The following is a 20,288-nucleotide window of genomic DNA, read 5'->3' as shown; positions in this document are numbered from 1 at the left end:
TGGCCTATGGATATTTTTTAACTGTTTAGTCTACCTCTTGGGAAGCTATAGATTGCCTGGCAAAGTCACTTATGTTTGGAACCACAAGCTGGAAACAAATTGTGGCTGTTAATATTACCATCTGTGTTACTCTAATATATTCCCAAAACAAGAGCCCATTCTCTGTTATCACATTGGTCAAAAGCTAAAGATTGAACCTATATTACTTAGATGGCTATATTACTGTTCCAATCCACCATTGTATGAGACGTAGAAACAGATCCACCATCTATAGATTGGGCAACAAAAAAATACTGTTTTTGATAAAGGATCTACCAATGCATTCAAGAATTGAACTCCTGGGATGCCTGGGTGGCTCAGTGGTTGAGCATTTGCCGTCGGCTCAGGGTGTTATCCCGGGGTCCCAGGATTGAGTCCCACATTGGGCTCCCTGCATGGAGCCTGCTTCTCCCTTTGCCTATGTTTCTACCTTTCTCTTTCTATCTTTCATGAATAAATAAATATAATCTTAAAAAAAATGGAACTTCTTCAAGAAGTTGACTTGTTTGAAGACTCCATCTTAATCTGGCAAATTTGCTGCTACATTGTTAAGATAATATTTAATTTTATACTGATTAAATATTTCTTAAAATTTTCATGGTAGAGGGCTGACTCTAAGAATTATTGAATAAGTTTCATAACATTGAATGAGTTTCTCATTTTCCTGTGGGTTACTGTTTTTCATAAGTATAGACAAATTCAGGAGGCCATATTGCATGGGATATGGCTTCTGTCGACTCACAGCAGATAAACTTCATCTTCTTGAAGATTATTGATGTAGATATATTTTTGCTATTGTTTATTTTAATTCCATTATAGTTAACATACAGTGTTATATTAGTTTCAGGTGTACAATATAGTGATTCAACAGTTGCACACATTACTCAGAGCTCATCAAGAGAAGTGCAGTCCTAATCCCCTGCACCTATTTCATGCATTCTCCTACCCACCTCCCCTCTGGTAGCCATCAGTTTGTTTTCTATAGTTAAGTGTCTGGTTTTTGGCTTGTCTTATTTTTTCTTTGGTCATTTGTTTAGTTTTTTATGGCTGAGTAATACTTAGTTTATATATAAGCGATATATATATATATATATATATATATATATGTATATATATATATATATATATATATAACTTCTTTATCCACTCAGCTAGATGGACACTGAGGCTGCTTCCATAATTTGAATATTATAAATAATATTGCAGTAAACATAGGGATACATATATCTTTTTGAATTAATGTTTTCATATTCTTTGGATAATGCCCAGTAGTGGAATTACTGGATCATAGAGTAGTTTTATTTTTAAATTTTTGAGAAACCTCCGTGCTGTTTTCTACAGTAGCTTTATCAGTTGGTATTCCCACCAAAGGTGAATGGGGTTCTTTTTTACCCACATCCTCGCCAACACTTGGCTCTTGTGTTTTTTATTTCAGCCATTTTGAGAGGCATGATATGATATCTCATTGTGGTTTTAATTTGCATTTTTCTGATAATGAGTGATGATGTTGAGCATCTTTTCATGTGTCTCTTGGCCATTGTATGCCTTATTTAGAGAAATGTCTATTCATAACTTCTCATTTTTGATAGGATTTTTGCTTGTTTTGTTTGTTTTTTTTGGCATTGTATAAATCTTTTATATATTTCGGATACTATATTGAATATGTCATTTGCAAATATATTCTATTCAGTCTCTTGTCTTTTAGTTTTGTTGATTGTTTCCTTTGCTGTACAGAAGCTTTTAATTTTGATGTACTCCTAATAGTTTATTTTTGTTTTTGTTTCTCTTGCCTTTGGAGACATATCAAGAAAAATGTTTCTATGGCTGATGTCAGAGAAGTTACTGACTGTGCCCTCTTCTAGAATTTTTGTTGTTTCAGTTATCATATTTAGGTCCTTAAACTATTTTGAGTTTGTTTTTGTATATGATCTAAAAACGTTATTTAGTAGTATTCTTTTTTATTTATTTATTTATTTATTTATTTATTTATTTATTTATCTATTTATTTATTTATGATAGTCACACAGAGAGAGAGAGAGAGAGAGAGAGAGAGAGGCAGAGACATAGGCAGAGGGAGAAGCAGGCTCCATGCAGGGAGCCCGATGTGAGACTCGATCCTGGGTCTCCAGGGTCACACCCTGGGCTGAAAGCAGCGTTAAACTGCTGAGCCACTCAGGTTACCCCCATTTTCATTTTTCATTTTTTTTTTCACTTTCCCATTCAGCTTGATTGCATTTAATTACTCTGTCCTCCAAGTCACTGAACCAGTCATCTGTTCCTCTGGTACTATTATTCCATCTAAAGTATTTTTAACTTCAATTATTGTTCTGTACCTCTGATTGATTCTTTTTATAACTGCTATCTCTTTTCTGAGGGTCTCACTGAGGTCCTACACTCTTTTCCCAAGTACAGTGTTTATCTTTCTAACCATTACTTTAACTTCTCTATAATGCATATTATTTATCTCCATTCCATCTTACTTTCTTGTGATTTTATTCTGTTCTTTCATTTGGGACATATTCCTCCATCTTCTTATGTTGTCTAACTCTCTGTGTCTGTTTCTGTATGTTAAAAAAAAAGGTCAGCTACTCCTGCTTTTGAATGTAGTGACCTTATGAAGAAGTGGTCCTATAGTGCTCTTTAGTGCAGTTTCCCCTGTTCATCAGAACCTAGTGTTTAAGGAGTGTCTCCTATCTGTGTTTTCAGTCCAGCCATTAGCAGTGATTCTCTTTGCCTACTGTGGTCAGAGTTTGGTCTCTGTGCTGTTAGTGGCCCAATCTGGGTCCATCTTGGGTTTGAATGGAGTCACATCAGATGTTTTCCAGAGATGTAGTAGCATAGAACTATAGGGACATTCCCTGTGTTGTCATCCAAGAAGCATTCATTGGTGGGCAGAGCCTATAGTCAGACTAAATGTCTGCTGCTGGTGGTTGTAGTTATCTTCTCCTCTCTCTGGGGCAGGAACTACCTTTTTAAAGATTTTATTTATGTATTCATTAGAGACATTGAGAGAGAAGCAGAGGCATAGGCAAAAGGATAAACAGACTCCCTGGGGGATGCTTGATGCAGGACTTAATCCCAGGATGCTGGGGTCATTACCTGAGCCAAAGGGAGATGTTCAACCTGTGAGTCACTCACAAGGCCCACAGGGGCTACTTTTGAGCAGTTCTGGTCCCTCTCAGGGTGTTTTTCACATCACCAGGCTTGCAGCACAGTTTTGGGTGGGCTCTGGCAAAGGCATATTGGAGGTAGCAAGTTAGCAAGAGAACATAAGGGTGGCATTAGTAAGGTTCGTACAGGTCAACTGTGAGAGGGGACCTGGGGTTGCATTAGAAAACTTTTGTAGCAATACTGGAAGGAGTCAATCTGTAGGAGAATGCAGGGGTGGGACACATGGTATCAGCAAGGTCCGTGCAGGTCTGCTACTGAAGGATACCTGGAGCTGAGTCCTGGCTGGAGGAGTTGTGTCCACAGGGGGACACAGGGATGAGGTGCATTGTGGGCAAAGTAGGTAGTTCTTATTGTTTTGGTTCCAGCGGGTATTAGTGTGTTTAGCCTGAGGGGTAGGGAAGAGAAATGGTGTCCACCAACTTTCTTGTTATTTCAGAAGTCTCCCAATGATTCTTGCACCTCCATTACAGGTTCTAGGATTAGTAAGGAATCTCTTGGGACTCCTGGGTAGCTCAGTGGTTGAGCATTGGCCTTTGACTTAGGTCATGATCCTGGGGTCTTGGGATCAAGTCCTGCATCAGGCTCCCTGCAGGGAGCCTGCTTCTCCCTTGCCTATGTCTCTGCCTCTCTCTGTGTGTCTCTCATGAATAAATAAATAAAATCTTTAAAAAATTAAAAGAAAAAAGAAATCTGTCTCCAGTATATCCCAGATGTTTTCAGACTACTGCTTCTATGCTGTATGTCCATAGGACTATTTGTTGCACTATCTCTTTATGGGTGGGGCCTCAGTTTCCTATCATCTCCTGGTTCTCCCAGGGCAGAGCTCACTTTTTGAAGTACCACATGTCGAACCCTACTGATTGTAAGAACTCATGATATTATGCCCCACCCCTGCTTTTCAAAATCGAGTGTTATATGGATTTATCTTCCCTGTGTGGATTCCCTGTACCCAGGGTGCTTGGTGTTAGTCTATTTGTCTCCCCTCTCTGAACACATGGCATCTCTCCTGAGGACAGTTCTACATGTCCACTTAACATACAACTGTGTCTTACCTTTCCACCCTGTTCAAGTGGCCTCTTCTCTATACTTATCTGTGGAGAGTCTGTTCTGCCCATTTTGGGCTCATTTTCTAGGCTAATTACACTAATGTGTAATTAACTGCTGTATTACATCAGTGTAATACCCTGATGTATATCCCTGAGACAAGGTAATATTAGGACCTTTTATCTCTGCCACCTTCCCCTCATGTAGCCTCACTTTTAAGTGATAATGTTATGGTTCTATTCTGACCAGCCAACTCCAGCACATCATTATAGCTCTTGAAACTAATAAGACATATGTTTTCAGCCATTGCCAGTCTGATGAGTATATGTCTTTCATTGCAAAAAATTACTCAACAATGGACTGATAGTTGAGATTTTCAAAGAAGCTCTCATGCTTTTTACAATCTCAAGTCAACTAAAATGATTTCTGATTTGGACTCCTTTACCCCTTTCTTGGTCTATATATCTAAGTAAGGGTGTTTAGTCATTTAATTTATATGTGCCCAGAAATAAGTTATTTATAGGCTTCTTCCTAGATAAAGATCAAAACAAGAGTAGATGAGTTATGGAAATCAATTTTGAAAATTTGGATTTCATCATAGTCAGCTAAGACTGACTATGTCAGCTTAGCTGACTATAGTCAGCTAAGACTGACATAATTTATCTTTCCCTCAACACTAACCCCAAAATTGCCTGAGTGCTGCATCTTTCTGGTGGCAGCCTGGCCAAAAAGGTACCTACAAGATTAAACCTAATTCTGATTCTACTCTTTGATTGTTTTTGTTGGATTCACATGGTTTAAGGTCATGAACATAACATTTTGGTTGACTGTAATTGTCACCATATCCTTTTTTCTACACTGATCATAATCTCTATAGTTTTATAAAAATTCCCTTCCAAATAATTGCAATTGATCCCTTCAAACTAAAGGTCTTGTTGCAAGTAGGGGATGATTGAGAAATAGGTAAAGTTTTAGCTACTTGAATGAGATAAATCAATTTCATTTTGGAAGGCAATCCCTCAGAACGTGAGAGATACAAGGGAAAGAGGACCACTGTGTTCTTTATATTTCAGTGTTGACCTTTCTTTATTAAAGAAAACATACTGGAATAATTTCTCCAATATGCTTCCTGAACCTTAGATTTAAATGACCGCTAAGTTTTCCATCATTTGCCAGGCAGCTCTAATCAGGACTTGATCACGGTTCCCCTAACCTTCCCAAGAAGACTTTTAGAAATAGGAAATGATGGCCCCAGTTCCCACTCCTCTACCCAAACATTTGTCAAATCAATCTTCTGTATGTCAGCCCACTGGGCAAACAAATACCACCTGGCTGAGTATGTGGAAAAACAAGATAGGTTGTACATTCCTTCTAAAACCAAAAACTAGAATCAATTATTAAAACTAAACTGGAAACCCAAAAACCTACCATCTTTCCAGAAAGTTGCTTTGGATGATCTGTAATCCCTGAATGATTAATTAACACTTTGGGGGTTCTCAAAATTGAGACGGACTTTCTCATTTCATGAGTAGCATGAGTACTGATGAGCCTGCAATTTTGTATAGAACCAGGCATAACTTCTCTCCTTCCTAAAAACATCACTTGAACCTTAGTAGTAGTCATAAGAGACCTTAACTGTTGAAATAAACATCACAGTAGAATCTCAGATGAATATGGAAATCTCTCCAAAATGGTACTTCTTTAGTTATTCTAGGAAGCTTCCTAAAATAACGGACTTTCTTTTTTTTCTTTCCTTTTTTTTTTTTTTTTTTTTTTTTTAATGTGCATTCTGCTGGCAGTTATTCCTACCATGGGAGTGATTTCTGTTAAAAAAAAAAAAAAAGAAAAAGTGATCAAATATATGTGCCTTTCTTTGGCTGAAATGATTAATGATCTAACCTTGACCATGGAAGTCATTCAGGTTAATCTCAATTCTCTGTTCAATGATTGTAATGGATGATAGAATTTCCTTGGATTTCTTTGTGGCCAAAGAAAAGCCCATGCATTGCTAATATATCCTTCTGAGCTGGAATAATGCCTTGGACCAAGGTAAAGATCAATACAAAAGCTTAAAAAAAAAAAAAAAAAAAAGCCAGTTAGATTTCTTAGGTAGACCCAGATAGTATGTGATTTGTTCTGCTAGTTTAGTTTGGAGATGCTGGAGGGTAAGCTAGCTAGATAAAATAAAGACACTCATTTAAATTTTGAGTGTTAGATAACAAATATTTTTTTCACATAGGTGTTCCCTATGTAATGTGTAGGCCATACTTACATTAAATAATTGTTGGGCACCTAGGTGGCTCAGTCAGTTAAGTGTCTGCTTTTAGCTCAGATCATGATCCCAGAGTACTGGGATCAAGTTCCAAGTTGGGCTCCCTGCTCAGTGAAGAGTCTGCTTCTCTTTCTCTCTCTGCCCCTCCCCCTACTTGTGCTCTCTCTCCCTCTTTCACTCACTCTCTTTTAAATAAACAAATGAAATTTTAAAAAAAAGTAAACAATTATTTATGTTAAAGTCCATATTGCAGGATGGCCTCATTCTACTTCTTAGAGTCCTATTGATATTTCCTTTAATTTAATACTACATGAGCAGAGGCACCTGAGTAGCTTAGTCATTTAAGCATCTGCCTTTCACTCAAGTCATGATCCAGGGGTCCTGAGATCCAGCTCCATGTCAAGCTTCCTGCTCAGTGGGGAGCCTACTTCTCCCTCTCCCTCAGCCTGATGCTCCACCTGCTTGTGCTTGCTCTTTCTCTCTCTCACTCTCAAATAAATAAGTAAAATCTTGGAAAAAATAAAGACTAAAAAAATACTACATGAGCAAATTGAATGCATTTGATCTCAGCTTCTTTGGACATATTACTCAAAATAGCATATTCATGGATAACTTACCTGAAGCCAAGATATTTTAGGAACAATTGATGGATATTTCTGAGAGATAATTTTCCATTGTCACTTGCATGAAAATGCATTTTTAATACAGCTATTTCAAAAAGTGCATTTGTATACATATATTTTTGTCTATGTTGAGCACTTTACATGTAAACTCCATAAGAGTCAAGGACAATTTCTCTTTGTACCCAGCTTGTAGAGAACATTTGTAATATTATAGTCACCTAATAAATATTTTGGAATGAATTCATAATTATATGAATAAAAATAAATGAATAATTACTCTGCAAAAATATAATTATTATCACATACATAGTTTTTATATTTTTCCATCAGGATAATTTATTCACAACTAAAATATCTGCATATAAATAAGTTTGCTGATTATCATCTAAATATTTTGAAATATGACACTCATGGTTCATTTAAGCGTGATGAATTAAAAATAAAATTCAGTATAATCTGGATTAATGTAGTGCCATATATAAGTAGAATTAGTTAGAAAGCTCAGGAAATAATTTCTAACAGATTGTTGCAATTTGACCTATGTTGGATTAATATAGAAGGAGTAAACAACTGCATGTCTGTTCAAATGTTCTTTTAGAATACATAATCAAAGTAGAGTTAGTTTCTTGGCAACTATGCTTTTACCATATACTTTTTTATAGCAGTTGTTAAAAGATATATTTTTCCTTTTCAGTGTAGGTTTTTCTCTTTTCTATGTTGGCTATAGAGTTGTAGAGATAGAATAATTGCCTTAATTTTATATGATCTTTATGGACAAACTCTAGCCTTGGTTGATTGTGCTTCACTCCAAACAAAGCTATTATTGACTTATAAACTCCATTAAAATGGTCTGATTCCATACAATAATTGTAAATAGGTTTTTTGTTTCTAGCTATAGTGATTTCAAAAAATTATTTTCAAAAATTTTAGTCAAAGTTCCAAGTATAATAATTCCGATCTGTTCATAAGTCACATTTATGAATCCCTACCAACACACTGTATACCTCACTGCAAAGCATTTAATAGTTATAATTTAAAAAAAAAAGCTATTGGGTTACAATCTGATGTCAGTCATTGAGCTCAAGTCTAAAAATTCACATAAATCACTTTCTTCTTTGCCAAAGTCATAGTTCTTTTGTACTCTATCCTTAACTGTCCCCTTGACTCTACTCATCACACTTGCCTTAATCATTCTGACTTCATAACTTCATTTGTACATAATTCTCTGCTTCCAATTTAAAGTCCATTTCAGTCATAGACCTGCTAGATACAAGAAAGGATCCTCATCAGAGCCTGGAGATACTTCAGACTGTCCTTAATCTGAGTAGTAACTTAATTAAAACAAGTAAAATTGGTGTTATTTCAGGTGAACATAAGTAAAAGCACAATATCTGAGGGATGGTTTTTATATTTCCATCTTTTTTTTTTTTTTGGCTATGCTTAATCAATTTAAAGGAGAAAATAAACATTAGCTTTCTCTAACTCAAAGAGAGTTCTATCTCCCATCACTTTCTTTCCTAATAGTGCGATTCCTCCCAAGTAATTGTCTTTATTTTTATAGACAGAATAAACTTTACATCTACATAATATAGAATAAAACATCTCAAATTTGTAGAGTAGTAGAAAAGATATGAGGTGGTGACCCAGAAGGGCAAACAAAACTACAGACTTGTATAGAATATTGATGATTAATATAGAAAGCATTTTGAATTAGGAAATTGGAGAAATAAACATCTTTTGGATTTTTGCCATATATTTTCCCTATTATTATGTCATGTGGCTTCATCAATTTGGGCATAAATATCACCGAAATTATATAAATTTCAATTTATTAGGAAGTTCATTTTTGGAACCTATATGAGTGACATTCTCTCTGCAGGTTTATTTTCAAACATGCAGCTCATAATGGTGGGGTGGGGGTCCCTTCAACCATTGCAAGGAAGTGACTGACAGAAGGCATTGTTTCATACTCTCTTTGATGCAGTTGGCGTGAGACTTGGAGTTTAAAAAAGCCTTTTGTAAGTAAAAGGTTGAATAGTATGAAAGACAGTCTATACAGCTTCTATGTATTCCTAAGAGGATTTGTTCCCGCTTTTTAAAACCTGCCCTTTTGACAAACTAAAATGATTTCAAAAGAAAATGATTACCAACATGGTACATTTCACTATGGATGAATAGTGAGCTATACATTGAGATAAAGGTCAACTGTAGTTATTGGTTAAATCTGCAGGAGCCAGCAAATCAAAAAAACTGTCACTGCTGAAGGAAAGAAATGTGTCTCACCAAATCCTTCACCTATCTCTAATATGAATTAAAAAACTATTAGTTTTAATATAAATTACTAATAACATTCTATTAACTGTCTTTTTATTGAAATAGTGGGTAAGTTTGAATAGCATTGTTCTTTGACTCTAGTGAGTTATTTTGTGCCCTATCCCAAAGAGCTCTCCTATAATATAGTGGATTTTAGAAGAAATTCAGAACTGAAGCTTGGGAATGTTATTTTACAGAGGACTGTTCCTTGACATTTTCATTTACAGAGAACTGCATCTCAGAACCAGATAAATATCATATCTACAACTTATTCTAGAACATTGAAATAGGTAGAGCTTCCAGTTTTCTCAATATTTCTTTGATTTTATAGTGTCTTCAATTCTTCATAGGAATAATGTATATTTTGTATTCTTAGAGTGGAGTTTGGCCCTCTATTAGGGATGAAATTAGGGATGAAAACACCATGTCACTTAAGGTTTAAAAATTTGAAACATTCTTACATTATTGTTGGAAATTTGAATTAATTAATTACCTTTTGGAGATGCTTTCATGAAATATATGTGAAGACCTTTAAAAAAATTGACCCAGTTATTCTGTCAGGAAGGAACTGATGAAACAAACAAAAATTTGGTTCATCTACAGCTCAGTTTCTGAGAAGAGAACCTTGAATCAATCCAACAATGAAAGAATGATTAAGCAAAATTTGGGAAACCATGAAAGAGTCATCTTAATCTCTTGTGCAGGAAAGCTTTCCCTTATTACCTTGTCTAAAATTTCTCTTTACCTTTCCATATATATTGTATATCGTATATCTCTTGTGGGACACTGTTACCTCAGTAACAGTTCTTTCCTTCTCATGCTCTGCACTGTATCTCAGGATGAATAGCCATTTGGTCGATAGGAGGTAAGTTGGGGGGAGTTGGCTGTGAGAAAGTGTGGAGTGCATTAATTTCTCTCCTCCTTCTTTACCTTTGGTTGCATCTCTAGCAGTGGCTATGTAGTCTGTGGTTGCAGTCTGTCTTTGTTGGGTCCTCTGTAATGGAAACACCATAGACCGGATGCCTTCAACAACAGTTATTTCTCACAGTTGCGAAGCCTGGCAGGTCCAAGATCAAGGCACCAGCAGAGTCAGGGTCTAGTGAGAGCCCACTTCCTGGTTCGTAGATGGTTGTGTTCTTGCTATGCTCTCACAAAAAGGCAAAAGTGGTGAAAAGGCTCCCAGAGTTCTCTTTTATAAAGGCACTAATTCTATTCATGAGGGCTCCACACTGATGACCTAATAATCTTCCAGTGCCCCGCCACTAAATACTACTATATTGAAGATTAGGTTTCAACTTATGAGTGGGAGTGGAGGGCATAAATACTCAGTATATAGCATAGTCCCTGCCAGATAGGTCTGTTGTGACTCCAGGTTCTGCAGGTAACTCTGGCCTCTAGGTTCCTGTAACACTGCATGTTTCATTTGTCCCTCCACCCTAGGAGTAGAATAAGCATACTTCTACTAGACTGGATTGATTCACATACATTAATTCAGCTTCTCAACCACTGCATCATAACTGATGCATTAAGTGTCCTCTCCTTTAGATACCCAGAGAAGTTTCCTTCCTGACTTAACTCTAACTGAAAAATTGGTGTTTTTCTACATTTATCTTACTAATATCCTTTTATAATTTATTCTTATGGAAGAGCTATAATTATTTCATGGGAGTACTACCATTAGACCCCAGGGCTGCTGTGAATTAATTCCACTTCCAATAATAAGATCTTGTCAGAAATTTCTACTTCCTAATTCAAGATCGTTCACTACTGTTGACTAAATCATGTTATAGCTGTGGTAGTACTTTAAGCACTTCTGAGAGACTGAATTAACTACACTACAAGAAAATATTGTCTCAGTAATTTGTTTTCTTTTTCTTATAGTGATATCTCTGTGCATTTTGTTTTAGTTATATCTACTTGACTTCATATTAAATTCAGATAAATTTCAAATTATCTGTTTTTTAAAGCAAACCATTTGAATGGGAAGAATGGTATTTTAATTTTTTTCAGCTTACAACTAGACCATATAGATGACTCATGAATCAACCTTAGGAAATAGCATGCAAAACAATTTTCTTGAGCTTGTGGAATTTTAAAAGTTTCCCCCCTCTATTTTAAACTTTTGCTTAGCTCTCTGAATTTGTTCTAACACTCTCAGTTTTTCTCTTTTATATCATATTTTGAGATTGTTTCCTTTTTCATTTTACTTGGTTTGTCTTTGGAAAGCAGCAGTTATCTTAGACCTCAAAACAAAATTTAATTAGTTTTGCATTTCTGTGGCAGAGGTAAATAGGGATCACCATCTTATCCCAATTGGACCTTCCAATTTCTGGTTTGCTTACTTTTCAGTCTGTTAGTATTTTAACTTATTTATCAGTACTCATATTATAAAGTATGTATATTCACATGTGTCCTCTAACTAAAATTTATATTTAAAGTAAAATTAGCAGCAGGCATAGGCATAATATAGTTGGCATTTTTTATTTAATTAGGAGGCTGACCTGATATTTGTCTAAAAAATTTCTCTCAAGGACTTTTATAATAATGGAATTACAAGAAAAAATGAATTGAAAAATATTTGAAAAAATCACCCAAATAACATTACTCAAAATCTCCTTTTTATGTTGTCTATTTTTTAATAAACTAAATTTGTACAGATTAAATTCAGTTATTTTTATATGGTAAAGAAGAACCAACTAAACAGCATCCCTGTGCTTATTATTTGAACTATAGAACACATGGAGGCAATTTCCTGATAATATGTCATACATTTCTCTCAAATATTGTGATTAATAACAGTAATGGCTTTATTTGTGCTATTTATATAATCACTGGACACCTGAAATGTTTAGAGATACATATCATAAACTAATTAATGCAATTTGCTAATAACTATTTTATATTCATGCAAAAATAAACCAAAACAACTTGTAATATACATTGTTAAACTTAATTTAGTATAGTTTATATTTACTCAGAAGTCTTTAAACTGGGTTTCTTCCACACCATGAAGGCATTTTACTGTCACATATTAAAGACGTGGTGCTAAATCTGTGTTTTGTTTATACATACACCATTTTGTTTTGCTTGAAAAAAAATTGTAGGTCACTGTTGTAAGTAGCCAATTTATGTTTTAAGCATCCAGAAACAATGGTCCCACAAATCAAGCTTAAGGAGTGTTGGCTCAGACTGCTACTCTCCTCCAACCCATTCTAATTGATGAACACCACCTGTGGCACTCCTAATTCACAGCAGCAGGCAATAATTTCCCTTGGATACCCATTACCAGTAATTATTCCCAGGATAGGCTATTAGATATGGCTTGTGAATATCTCAGCTGTAAACCTGAAAAAAATTAATTCTAATATTTCCTTTGAGATTCATTTATACTTTAGTGACAACATAAATTCGTGAAATTCTCTAAAAAAAAAACCCACAAAGATACAGGCTTGTTTTTAGAAACAGTGATGAAATTATATTTATAGATATTGCAGAGTTTCAATGTGATTTTTTAAAATATAGAAACAGTTGGAAATCTTGTAGATAAGACAACATGAAGCAGTTGGTAGTTAATTGTTGTTTTTTCTTTCATACTGAAGTCATTCTAAAAAATTTGGCTTATACTGTGTGACAATTGTATGTGGCTTTGAAAAACATCATTACTTTAAAAAAGGAAAAAAAAACAACAATGATAAATCAAAGTATTAAATGCATTCACACCCTAATTGCCTTCAGAAACTTGCATTAACTGAATTAAAAAACATGATGCTAAACTTACAAAATTTTTTGATTGCTTTGAATATCCCTTATTAAATTATAAATTCATTTGTAAAAAAGTGCAATATATAATTGCATATAAGCACCATCTGTTTGCAAACTTTGTAATATTTTTTAAATGATATACTTTTTGCCTCTCATTTTTACAGAGTACATATATTTGGGGCTGTTTATGTCTTTATTCAATTTTGGTGCTTAGAGCAGTTGTAATCTAAGGGAAACATATTTCACACAAAAATTTGTGAAATGTGTATTCATAAGCTCTTCTAGTCTGCTACAGAATGCTAACAAATTGTATGACATTTCACAAGTATCCATCCCTTAGTTTTTTCTGTGAAAGAGAAGTTACTGTGGTTAAGTTATAACAGATATATATGAATGGGAGTATTAGTGGCAGAAAGGAACACTTTGTGGTTTTTAAAGTATTGTTATTTTATTGTTATATTATCTTATTTAATAACAATTTTAATTTTGGGCAGTTTTAAATTTATGAAAAATTGAGCAGAGTTCCTTCGATATACCCTCCAACTCTATATACAATTTCCTCTATTACTAAAATTTTTACATTAGTATGGCAAATTTGTTGCAATTAATGAACCTATGTTTATATGTTATTATTAAATAAAATCCATACTTTATTTAAACTTCCTTAGTTTTTACCTAATGTCCTTCTGTTCCAAGATCCTATCTAGGATAACACATTACATTTAGTCTTTTGTTTCTGGGTTTCTTTTAAAATGTTTATTTAAACTCCAGTTAGCTAACATACAGTGTAATATTATTTCAGGTATACAATATAGTGATTCAATACTTCCATACAACACTTGGTGCTCACCACAACAAGTGCACTTATTAATCCTTATTTAATTCATGTCCCTACCACCCTCTCCTCTGGTAATCATAGATTTGTTCTCTATTTTTAAGAGTCTGTTTCTTGGTTTGCCTCTCACTCTTCTTTTCCCCCCTTTGCTTGTTTTGTTTTTAAAATTCCACATGTGAGTGAAATCATATGGTATTTGTCTTTCTCTAACTTATTTTGCTTAGCATAATACTCTTTAGCTAAATCCATTGTCATTGCAAATGGCAAGATTTCATTCTTATCTATGACTAATATTCGTGTGTGTGTGTGTGTGTGTGTGTGTGTGTGTACCACTTTCTTTATCCATTCATCAGTCAATGGACATTTGGGAAGTTTCCATAATATGGCTATTTTAATAATGCTACTATGCACATTGAGGTGCATATATCCCTTATAATTAATATTTTTGTATCCTTTGGGTAAATCTCTAGCAAGTGCAATTGCAAGGTCATAGGATAGTCCTATTTTTAACTTTTGAGGATCCTCCATACTGTTTTTCAGAGTGGCTACACCAGTTTTCATTCCCATAAATAGTGTAAGAGGGTTCCCCTTTCTCTATATCATCACCAACACCTATTGTTTCTTATAGAGAGGAACAATTTGTCTGCAAAGTGCACAGGATGTGAATTTCTTAAGGAAGAGAAGATTTTTTTTGTCCTAAAAACAAATGACTGTTCTGGAATGAGAGGAAAGTGCTGAACAAAACGTGAGTGGATATATGAAGTTGTAGAAAATTCATGGAAATGAAATTTTTTCCTGGTCAAAGCTGGTTAGGATTTGGTGGGTTTATGTATAAGATCATCAAAAAGAACTTTAGTATGAAATATTTTACTAATATATTGTTAGAATTTTATTTTTTCTGTTAAAATAAAAAATATCTTGAGCTATTGGTCGGCTTTTTTTTATTTTTTATTTTTTAAAATATTTATTTATTTATTTATTCAGAGAGAGAGAGGCAGAGGGAGAAGCAGGCTCCATGCAGGAAGCCTGACGTGGGACTTGATCCCCGGTCTCCAGGATCACACCTAGGCTGCAGATGGCACTAAACCGCTGTGCCACCAGGGCTGCCCTATTGCTCTGCTTTTAATAAATGGTTCCAAAAGGGTTTTCTTTACTTGTAGTAATCTGCATAAAAGACAAAGATGTCATGTCCTATCAATATGATATTCCGTATTTACATTGACTTTACTGTGTTCATGATTATTTAAGATAGCAAGACATCACACTTTTGAAAGAGTTCAGTTTCTTTACAATAATGTTACTACTGTATTGGCTTTTAATTTATATTTTTTGTCTCTTTGGCTGAATAAATCATCAAGCACTTTTTCTTAATAAGCCAGCATCTTATTTAACTTACTGTTCAAGTCTCCTGACAAATACTAATATTTTGCCTTTTAAAATCACATCCTAAATGATACATTTTGAATGAAGATTTTTTTTTTTACGATTTCCCAGAGAGCTCCAGAAACATCACAAAGTTTTAGTTTGTTTCACTTTTTAAAAAGAGAGATGCTAGAGATAGTTTTATTTGACAAGTTCCTATCAATAGGTTTCTTGGGAAGCATCATGAATTCAGATCTGCTGTTCAGCCTTTCTTAGGTTAAATGTGTAGGAGTAAATGTTATTAGTATAAATATTTGAGAAATTGTATGCTGTATGGGAAGTTCCTAAAGTTATGTCAGTTTCCTCATTTTCACTGATATGTTTCTATTGATCAGGATCCAGGCCTCCCTTGACTTATGTTAGATAACAACATTATTTTATCCTCAATTATAAAGTTAGTTTTTTGTATATATACATTAACCTGATTACAACTTAACTTCTTTAATTTGAGTCCAGTATATTTTAAGACAGTAGTTTTCAATTGTGGATTCACACTACTTACTTATGAAGTTTTATTAATATATAGGCATCTATGTAAGACCTACTTTGGACATAATGAATCCTGCTACTTGATAATGATATATTCTTAGTATGTTCTATCTATATCATATATTCTTGGTATGCTATGTGTCAGGGTGCTATATTTTACATTTAAGGATTTTTTTCTTGGTAAGGATTATGTTTATCCATTGTCATAAATTAGATATACTATCCAATCTTCTTTGAAAATGTTTAATCATATTTATAGATATTTTGTCCAAATCTTTTTAGATTGATCTTGTTGCATGGCACAGAAAAAAATGAACTTCCTTTTCTTTTTTTTTTTTAATTTATTTTTTATTGGTGTTCAATTTACTAGCATACAGAATAACCCCCAGTGCCCGTCACCCATTCACTCCCACCCCCCGCCCTTCTCCCCTTCTACCACCCCTAGTTCGTTTCCCAGAGTTAGCAGTCTTTACGTTCTGTCTCCTTTCTGATATTTCCCACACATTTCTTCTCCATTCCCTTCTATTCCCTTTCACTATTATTTATATTCCCCAAATGAATGAGAACATATAATGTTTGTCCTTCTCCGACTGACTTACTTCACTCAGCATAATACCCTCCACGAACTTCCTTTTCAGTTGCATTATTCTTGTCATGAATTCTCATCAGATTATTTACTTAAAAAAATCACCAGTCATAATTTAATAATAGATATTTTAAGTCTTTGTTATATGTTTCCAGATAGGTTTTTTGTTTGTTTTGTTTTTGTTTTGTTTTATACTAATGATTTCCTGAAAGTGTTTTAAATCATCTGCATGCCAAACTACATCTTCAACAAAGAAGGACTGACTCAGAGTCCTGTGGAAAGCAGTATGCCAGCTATTTCTTGGTGACACTTCTTATTACTTATATAATTTTGAGAACATATTAGTGGACTGAGTTAGTATATCCAGAATTTTAATTGAGATGGAACTATGAGATTGATAACCCAAGATCATGTGGAATAAGGATTAATTACAAGGGAATGAATGAAATGGCTGTAGATGATTGCAGCTTTTTTGAAAACTATTGTTGATACCTTAAAATTTTATTTTCTCAATCCAAGATGGCTCTCTTTTCTCTTAAACTATCCCACAACTCATAATAGTAGTAGATCATGCTTTTGTAAATAGAAATGAAAAATTTTTTTTTTCATCCTTCCTGACCCCCCAGAATTCAGAAACCTCTAGTTGAGTATTCTTATTTCCATAGTAACATGGTTATTTGCATAAAGATTAATAAGAATCCTTGCTATTTTTAAAGAGTTTATAGAAGGGGAACCTGAGTGGCTCAGTGGTTGAGTGTCTGCCTTTGGCTCAGGTCATGATCCTGGGGTTCTGGGATCGAGTCCAGCATTAGGCTCCCTGCAGGGAGCCTGTTTCTCCTTGTGCCTGTGTCTCTGCCTCTCTGTGTCTTTCATGAATAAATAAATAAAATCTTTAAAAAAGTTTATAGTCAAAATAAGCTATTAAGCAGCAAAAGCCAGGCCTGGAATGCCATATCTGAAATGATGCTTATTTAACCAGTTATTATGAGACTTTTTAAGAAAGTTAAGGCACCTGAGCTGAAAGGCAATGGACACAGACTTATGCTTTATCCACAATGATGGGATTTTGAGGTACCCCAATGGCTGGCCACTAGGTCTATTCTCAGTTTCTTGCCCAAAATATAATCTGCAGGTTTTATAAGATTACACATCATCTCAAGAGAAATCCTAAATCTTCATAAACATCAGCCCATATACCTATCAGCTCACCTCAATCTGCCTCATCTAACTGAAACAAGTCCTGGAAAAACGTAAAAGTTAGGCAAGGCAAGGAAAAATGCCATATCTTTATGGTCTCTTGTTTCATTAGCAAATGGATCTCAAACAACTCCCAAGTTCTGATGGGTCTGAATAAGTTTTGGCTAAGATGGCCTGCATATTTGTTTCCTTCAGTTTGAACAATAGGTAAGTTTCTTCTTGACTTGGCCTCTGAACTCCCATTTCTTAGATTTACTTTAGAAAACTTGCAAGTGTGCATTTTTTTCTGTCTCCTATGTGATATAAAATCTCTGCCGTTCTTGCCACTATAACACAGAAATGTATTTCTTGAGGGACAGAGTACCATCCCTTTGAAATATAATTATCATTAAAGAATCATCGTGAAAAATAACACCCACATCACCCAGTTTCTGTTAGCAAAAAGGAAAGTAACTAATTAGCAAACATCATGTCTGATTGCATTAACCATTTCTCCTCTAACATTCTCCAAGATATTTTTTTTAAGTGGTTGCTCAAGAATTTACCTATCAGTTTTCAGCTAAGAACACCTTCAAGTAACACTATACTTTTTTCTTCCATAATGGAGGGTCCATATTTTAAAGACTTCCCAATTCATCTCTCCTGTTTTTTATGGCATTACTGTCATTTATTTCACTTAACTATCTGCTATGGGTACCAAATTTATCACTTAAATTATCTGCCCTAATAAAAAAAATATTTTACCTACAAATTCCTTTTCTAGTATTCTCCATTTCTCTACAAACCTTCTACTTTTTGGCCCATAGCACTTTACTTCTGCCTGAAGAACTTCTAACACTTTTTGAAGGGCAGTTTCATGAATGGTAAATTTCCTCAGTTACTGTTTGTCTGAAAAGTCTTTATCTCCTCTTTATTCTCCGAGGATTTTTTTTCTCAATATAGACTATGAGGAGTGTGTGTGTATTTACCATTCCTTGTTTCTACTCCCTAAAATCCTTCAAGAGAACCACGTTTACTTCTTACTGCTCATTCTTCTCAGATGCAGATTCATCTAACCTAATGAAGTCATTATGTTTTATCAGGACCCAATCATTTTGAATTAAGAGGTTCCTTGTCTATCCCCAGTGCATTTGGTCTGACATATTGCCCACAGTAAATTTCCAGGAGTGCTATTTCAATGTTAGATAACCCGTATTTTAGGTTTCATGTCATTTCTTTACTGAATCTTTTGCTTAATGACCGTGTAGAGTTCTCACAGTAAATTCAGGGATTTATACCTTTGTTCTTTCTCTTTACAGGAATAGAATCTGAGATGGTTTGTGAGGTAGCAATGAATCTGTTTGTCTTATTCTGATGTCAGATGACTGTTATTGAAAGTAAATCCTTAAGTTGTTTGACATTGAATTGCATACTTCTCAAAATTATCTATGCAATAATTTAACCTTGAGAAATAAATTTTAACTAAGTTTAAATATGTGTATTTAGATATGGATTATGTTTTAACTTTAGTGTATCCCTGTGATGACTTTACCTAGTATGCTGTACAAAACTGATTTTCAGCCATTTTTTGACTCCTCTGTGCTCTAGAAGGCTGACAGCTAGATATTTTGTCCATTGGTTGTAGTTTTAACCAAAAGATAGGGTGAAAGAGGCTTAGTATTTATTCCACCTGTTCTGCTCATGCGAGGCCACTGTTTTGTCAATGGCTGCATTTTCTATGACCACAGCGACTTCCAGGGGTCCCCATTTCTGTGGTTATCTTACCTCAGATAAAAATAGTCTCTTTTCCTGCAAAGCTAAAGATGATAATAGCTTCTAGTTATCGTTAGTTTCTGGGGGTTTAACTATCCATTCTAGTTCCACTCTATATCTACCACTATAAACAGCAAATTCATTAAATTACCTTTAAATAAATTGTTTTGTGCCATTTCCTTTCAGATCTGACAAGATTAACACATAGATTAACTGAAGTTTAGCAAGATTAAATCAGACTAGTGTAATATTTATCAATTACATGTCATTAAGTGATAGGAAGCAGTTGAGTAAAATCATTATTAGGATTTTCTTCCTACCTGAAATATTAGCAGGAAATTTGACAATGACAGCCATGCTATTCACATCCTTCCTTTGTCCTTCTAAGATATTTTAACATTAAGTAGATAAAATTTAAGAGAAATAAGTTATGGCATTATAAATCTAGAAACAGGTATGGACTGCTATGATGGGCTTTATATTGATTACATTAGTATATAATTAAAAACAAATAAACTCTTCTTATACTCTATCTAATTAAGGTATATGGGATTCTGCATAGTGGAAATGGTCCATAAAAGGCTTTTAATAAACAACTCCTTCAATATAAGTCACATCTCTCCTGTGAAGGAGAATTCTTGATCTATGAGAAACGTGTGTCAAGATGTAGAAAGCAAGGAAGAGATTATCATTCCCTCTTTCTTTCTTTCTTTCTTTTTTATTTTGAGTATCAAATGATTTTATTACAAAACTTAAGCCATTTATTGATCATTCAACTTTTCT

The sequence above is a fragment of the Canis aureus genome, chromosome 17, assembly GCF_053574225.1.
Source record: "Canis aureus isolate CA01 chromosome 17, VMU_Caureus_v.1.0, whole genome shotgun sequence".
Lineage (NCBI taxonomy): Eukaryota > Metazoa > Chordata > Mammalia > Carnivora > Canidae > Canis > Canis aureus.
The sequence above is the reverse complement of the archived record's forward strand: the minus strand, read 5'-3'. Positions refer to the sequence as shown.